This window comes from Aulostomus chinensis, chromosome 1 (genome assembly GCF_037954235.1).
Source record: "Aulostomus chinensis isolate RoL2024-O1b breed Wild chromosome 1, RoL_Achi_v1.0, whole genome shotgun sequence".
In the NCBI taxonomy this organism is placed as follows: Eukaryota; Metazoa; Chordata; class Actinopteri; order Syngnathiformes; family Aulostomidae; genus Aulostomus; species Aulostomus chinensis.
In genome coordinates this window covers 56,297,034-56,303,757 of record NC_141320.1, presented here as the reverse complement: position 1 = coordinate 56,303,757, position 6,724 = coordinate 56,297,034, and the positions used below count along the sequence as shown (strand labels likewise).

At 46.7% G+C, this 6,724-nt stretch overlaps 1 non-coding gene across 1 annotated transcript; it reads right to left on the bottom strand.

The window, feature by feature from the left end:
* Positions 1–1,887: 1,887 nt before the first annotated feature.
* On the bottom strand, positions 1,888–1,959 carry trnaa-agc (transfer RNA alanine (anticodon AGC)). The gene has a single exon. It is a non-coding gene; the product is annotated as a tRNA-Ala (tRNA).
* Between the last annotated feature and the right edge of the window lie 4,765 nt (positions 1,960–6,724).

The window sequence follows — 6,724 nt, the reverse complement described above, 5'->3', positions numbered from 1 at the left end:
TACAAGCTGCTACCCAAAATGAACGCATTTCTTCATTCAAAAGACAAAACAGTCCCAGAGCTGATTGACCCAGAATGGAAATGGCACCTCGCATTTTGTGTCTGTGTCCCACAACATTGTCTGGCAGACAGTTGACCTGTCAATCACACACAGAGTCCCGCCCCCACACAGCGGAGAAACGCAGCTCTCAGCAGCTGCCTCAGTCACACAGAAGATAGACGCGTTTCCTGGTTGGCGAGTGCAGACACAACTTCTCTGAGTGCAGGATTCACTTCTCTCATTGCTGTTTGTTCACTCTTGAGGTTTTATTCCACCACCAACCTGCTTCTGTCTGGAAAGAAACAAATAACTGGAGTGCTGCACATCAACAGACTCGATGTTTGGACACGGACGAATGAAGTTTGGCTTTTTGTTTCTTCCATCAGATCAGAGCTGATAGGAAAAACAATCAGGTGGTTTATTAAACCAGCAGTGAGCTGGACTTCAGCCCAGGTCCTCAGTCCCACTGTCAGTTCACTTCAACATGAACGAACAAAATCCAACCCTCACCTGGCCTGGAAATAAATAGCAATTACATAACAACCCCTTTATTTCTCTCCTGTTCAGGTCCAGTTGGACTCCATCCATCGTCCATCGTCATCTTCCACTTATTCCTTACTATTAAGGGTCATGGGGGGGGGGCTGGAGCCTATCCCAGCATCTACGGGCGAGAGGCGGGGTTCACCCTGGACAGGTCGCCAGTCCCAGTTGGACTCATTCATCTCTATTTGGTAGGATTTCACTTCATGAGTTCAGAAGCATCTTCACATGAGACGCTGGTTCCTCACATTGATTGATCGTTGAATTCTGTGTTTGATGTCTGAATTCTGTGTTTTATGTCTGAATTCAGTCTTTGATCTCTGGGTTCTGAGCATTGATCTCCTGCTTCAGTCTTTGATCTCTGACTGATTCTAAACTCATCAAAGGATCACATCAGCATCTTGGTCCAGACTCCAGATGGTGGTTTTACCAAGTTCACCACAGTCCTTGTTGCTGTCTGCTGTTGGGTCACAGCAAAGTAAGGAAACAGCCTGACGGTCCTCAGGAGGAAATTCAACAGCCTCCAAAGATGGAGGTGAATCTAGACCTGCTCATGTTGGCCATCCTTGATGAACTTGGGCGGTACTGTGGTGCTGGGATGAGGTCATGGAGCTGATCTGGGCGCAGTCCTGATGTTAAATGCTGTGATGAAGGACAGTGTGGAGGCAAAATGGACAAAATGAGCCAACATCAAATAAAGTTGTAAACCTGTTTGAAGCCTTATTTTGTGTCTGATGGCCATTTTTAAAATCACTAATGATTTTTTGACTGAACATCCTGGATCCTGTGGTGTCTGATGAGGAGACAACTTGAGTACAGAGTTGGAGAAGAGGGTTTTTGGAGGGGAGATGATTTTTGCAGTGCTGCAAGTCAAAATGTCATCATGTTTCAAAATGTCCTCACTAAGATGGTTATTAATCCCTCATTCTCAGCTGCTACAGCCTTTAAAGAAGACCTTTGACTGGTGGATCTAACAAAGATCAGATGTTGTCTCCTCTAGAACATCAACAGTTTAACGTTGTGGGCAGGACTCCTACCTGAGCAGGGAGACCCCAATAGATTTCTAGTCCTGATAGGGAGAGGGAGCCTCCTGGGTGGGGAACCTGATAGGGAGTGGGACGATCCGCCCATTGTGGGTGATTGACAGGGCAGGTTTGATCTATGTTTTCATTTTCAAAAGTAATTTTGAATATTTGTGGAAAGTTCGCCCACCTTGAACATGGAGAAGATGTCTTCTGATAGTTAATCGACTGTTGTCACATTTAAGGATCACTGTAGCAGGTAAGATGAAGGCTACACAGGACCAGCTGGAGATACCGGGGATTGAACCCAGGGCCTCATACATGCTCAGCATGCGCTCTACCACTGAGCTACACCCCCTCTGGTAGAGTCACTGTTTAACTGGTGAATGAATTTCCAGTTGATTTTAGGAAACCTAGAAGTTCCTCAGGTGCCATCAATCTTAAGTCACTCCTTCACTTTGTGTGTGGTTCAAAGTCAGTGGTTTCATCAGAGCTCAACAACAGAACAAGCTGAAGTCTTCTGGAGAACGAGGGCACCGATCCCACCACCTCTCACATGCTAAGCTAGCACTCTACCATTGAGCTCCTTCCTCTGCTCAGCAACATAACAGATAATGCAGCTTGACCTTCAGGCTGCTGGGAGGTCAACACCTGAAATATTTCCAGGATTCTGTCGTGTTGGTAGAAACAGTTTGAGGGAAGAAAACCCTCAAACATGATGATGTCATTATTGAAGGCTTTACTGCTCCAAACCTTTGCTTGTTCTTCTGGGGTTGTGAGAGGTTCTGAGTGATGCATGGAAACTGAAGGTTTAGGCATCAGTTCAAAGTAGCAGGAGCTTAAGGGGACATTTCAGATTTGTTGAAGTTGAGTCCGACTGCCTTCTTGTTCATGACGATGGTGATGTCAGAGTTCTTGCTCAGAACGATCCATGCTGTTCCTCCTGTTAGTTCTGGAAAGTTGGAGCAAAACGTCATGCAGGGTCACAGGGTCACGTGTTTTGTGTTATCAGCAGATTTAATCTATAGAGTGAGTGACGTGTGGTGTGTTTGTCAGGAGCTTAAAGACCAAAGTTGTTGACGTACAAGAGAAGTAAACACGTCAAAGCTGCTTCATTTTAATGAGTGAAACTGAACATTAAGAGAAGAGTGACAACAAAAATGGAGTCAAGAAGTCGTCTTCAAAACACATACACACACACACTCTCACAAACACACACACACACTCTCAAAAACACACACTCACACACACACACTCACACACAAACACACACACACTCTCACACACACACAAACACTCTCACACACACTCTCACACACACACAAACACTCTCACACACACACTCTCACACACACACAAACACACACACACAAACACACAAACACACTCACACACACTCTCACACACACTCACACACACACAAACACACACACACTCTCACACTCACACACACACACACAAACACACACACACACACTCACACACTCTCACACACACACTCACACACTCACACTCACACGCACACTCACACACACACACACACACGCACACTCACACACACACACACTCACAAAAACACACACACACACTCTCACACACACTCTCACACACACACAAACACTCTCACACACACTCTCACACACACACAAACACTCTCACACACACTCACACACACACTCTCACACACACACAAACACACAAACACACTCACACACACACACACACTCACACACACACACACACACACACAAACACACACACACTCACACACACTCACACACTCACACTCACACACACACAAACACTCACACAAACACTCTCACACACACACACACACTCACACACTCACACACACTCACACACACACTCTCACACTCACACACACACTCACACACACACTCACATAGTCATATACATGCAGTCAAATGCCAGTAAATTCTGAGTATTTTTGAATCCATTTTCATTTCACTCTTCTCTTTATGTTGCCCCCTGCTGGACAATAGGTTTAAGGTTAATGTGGAAAAAAGCAGACAATAAATACGACTATTATTGAAATGTCGGCGACTTCATTCGATCTGAAAGTTCATTGTTGACCAAACAGACACTGATACAACAGGCTTAAAGTCTACCTCCATCGGCTAAAGATGCCCCTGGATCATAAAGCACAGCTCGACTGCTGGCTAACATGCAGGCGTGGGCCCATCACTGAAATCAGCAGTCATGAAAAACTGTGCTAGGCCTCCAGACCCAAGCTTGAAGAGGTTTGAAAACTGGACCCAGGAGAATTTTAACTGAAAACCCCTGCTCTGGAGGATCTGAGGGATGCATGACTGCCCTCTGTTGACCTGTTTAATACAGGAATATCTGAGAAGTACTGAGGACGGCAAAGGGTGCTGATTGGCCAGCAGCCCCACACAGGTCAAAGGTCACCCCCCACGGCGGACCAGTTTATTATAATAGTCAGGACACCATCCGTTACAGTTGGGTTGGGTTCAGGCTCTTCAGCGCTTCTTATTTTTCCGTGAGCTCCTCCAGCTGCTGGTCCGTCTCTCCTCTTTTCTTTCTATTCTGCTTACTTTTTTGTTTCTTTGTTCTTTAACTTTAAACAGAACTTCTCCTCTCCCCCTTTTCACGGTCACAATACTGTTGACCTCCCGTGAGCCTTGAATCTCCATCCTGACCACCAGACAGAAGCCACCTTGTGCCTGAGAAGAGCATCGCGAATCCCAGTGGGAGCCACGGTCTTGAGGTGGAGGCTTGGTAGGCCGTCCCCCCACCAGGTCGTTGGAGAGGTTCCGTACATTGATGAGAACAATCCAGCTGAGAACGTAAGCAGGTCCTGTTGGTTGTCGTGCTGTCACAGTAACAAAGACCAGTGCTGCGTCTGTTCAGGCCTCAACTCCTGTCTCACTGCCAGCTCCACCTGACTCCTCAGACTCTGCTCAACCACCATTCAGGAGTTTTCTTTGTTTGGAGGTCACTGACCCTTCATCCTGAACACCTTCTCACCTGCTACCTTTGCCGTCCACTTGAGTCTCAGATAAATCTTATGATTCATGTCTGATCCTCCATGTGCCTTCATTGCTTTACTGGTATTATTCCTCTGTCTTACGTGCTTCCTTGTTTGTATTCAATCCTCTTAAAATTCCAGGAAGTGTTTCAACTGGTTTTTATATTTGTATGTAAGCCTCTGACCCTCAAAGAACTCACTGATAAGCTGGAACCTGAGACTGAGCGTTTCTCATTGGACTCTAAATTACAACCAGCGGTGCCCTGAGTAACAACTGTGTTAGCATCCTAAAGCTACATCATCACCACCAGCTGATCAAGTCACTACTCTGTACACAAGTCACTGTAACCTAGCAAAGTTGAACCTAGAGGAAAAGTACAGTTGAAGCCAGATGCAAACAGATGTTGATGTTTACTCTGTAGTCCTGGCAGCAAGTGTCCTTGGAGACGTCACTCCAGACACTCGCAGAGCTGACAGAGATGGTTTGACACAACTCATGATGTTACTGCACTGTAGAGCAGCAAGAAGGGAGAGAGGAGGAACAACTTGATTGAATAAAACAAAGACAAACAATCAAAGAGAGTCAGAGCAGAGGGAGCGGCCCTGAGTCACAGTTAATGGTGGAGTCTGATGATCCATCATTCATCTCCTTTAAATGCTGTCAGGGAGGGAGAGCCGTCTGCTGGTGGTGGTGTTCATTCCTCAGTGGGAGCCTCTATGGTTGATGTTCTACTGCCCTCTGGTGGTGAGGCAGTGGGGATGCAGGTGATCTGCTGGTCTGGTTGAACGTGAGTGGACAGAAACCTTGTTGAGGTGACTGGGAGTTCCTGACTGTGGTGAGCTGCCTTGCTTCTCCTCAGGTCTTCATGGTGGCTTTCTGCTGGACTGTTGTTGAAGGGAACATGGCATCGTCTGATTTTCAGCTCTGACATCTGGACAGTGGACAGATGTGACATCATCATGGTCTCACTGCCTGCTTTGTTCATGGATCAATGGAACGTTGTGTTGGAACCTTCATTGTAGAACTGCTATGAGCTGAGAGCTCAGTGTTGTTGGAACAACGCAGCTCCACATGGGACTGATGTGATGAAGAGGTTTTTATTGAGCTGAAGCTGGAGAGCAACAATCAAAATGGAGCAGCAAACATAATGTCTGGTCTCTCTCTCTTCTCTTCCCCACCTCTCTGTCTCCTCTCCTCCCTCACCTCCATCTCTCTCCAGCCCTTTTTAGACAGAAAAAGTACCAAATTTGCGGCCTGGTAGAGGCGGGAATTTGCCGTCTTGTCTGTGTGAAATGGAGGCGTAATATTCCTCTTTTTAAAAAGACACCCTTGGTGGGCATCAACACTTGATGTGATGTGCAGCTCACACAACCTCAGTCATTGACAACGCAATGACTGAGGTTGGCAGAGCGGGGCAACAACAGACTCTTGAACTGAAACCCAAGATGGAAACCATCTCGGAGCAGTTGGCCGCTCTGCGAAGAGGAGAGTGATGTTGAAGACCAGAAATGTAACTTTACAATTTGGATTGGACTGAAAGAGAAGACAGATTGGAATGTTTGCTCGTCTGCCCAAACCCACAGCTTCCTTATCGGCTGCCCCATTGTTTATCCTCCAGGAGAACTCCTTCTGCCTTGGTGACGTAAATGGCGCGTACTATCCTCCCCTCCCCCGTGATTTCCTGACCCCTGCCTCTGCCCTCTCCACCTCCCTCGGGGTGGCAGCGCCGACCTTGTAGTCTGGCTGCAGGCCTCACTCTCACTTGCCTCCATTGGGACAACGGACTGTTCAAGTTCAGCGTACATACACAACAAATGTATATGTGCTGTCGTTAATTCTGAAGTGTACCATTATTATGATTGACCTGTAATAATTGTGACTGTTGTGATCGCTGTATCAGGCATTTGAGTGTGGAAGTGGAATTTCCCCTTGGGGATTAATAAAGTATCAATCTATCTGTCTATCTTTAGTAAATCTGATTCCTCTGTCTGTAGTAACAGGACATGAACCACAGTCCTTGAAGGGAGCTGTCATGAAACCACTGCTTCAGAAGCCTCCTCTAGACCCTGAGGTTCTAGCCAACTATGGACTGACAGCTAACCTCCCCTCCTC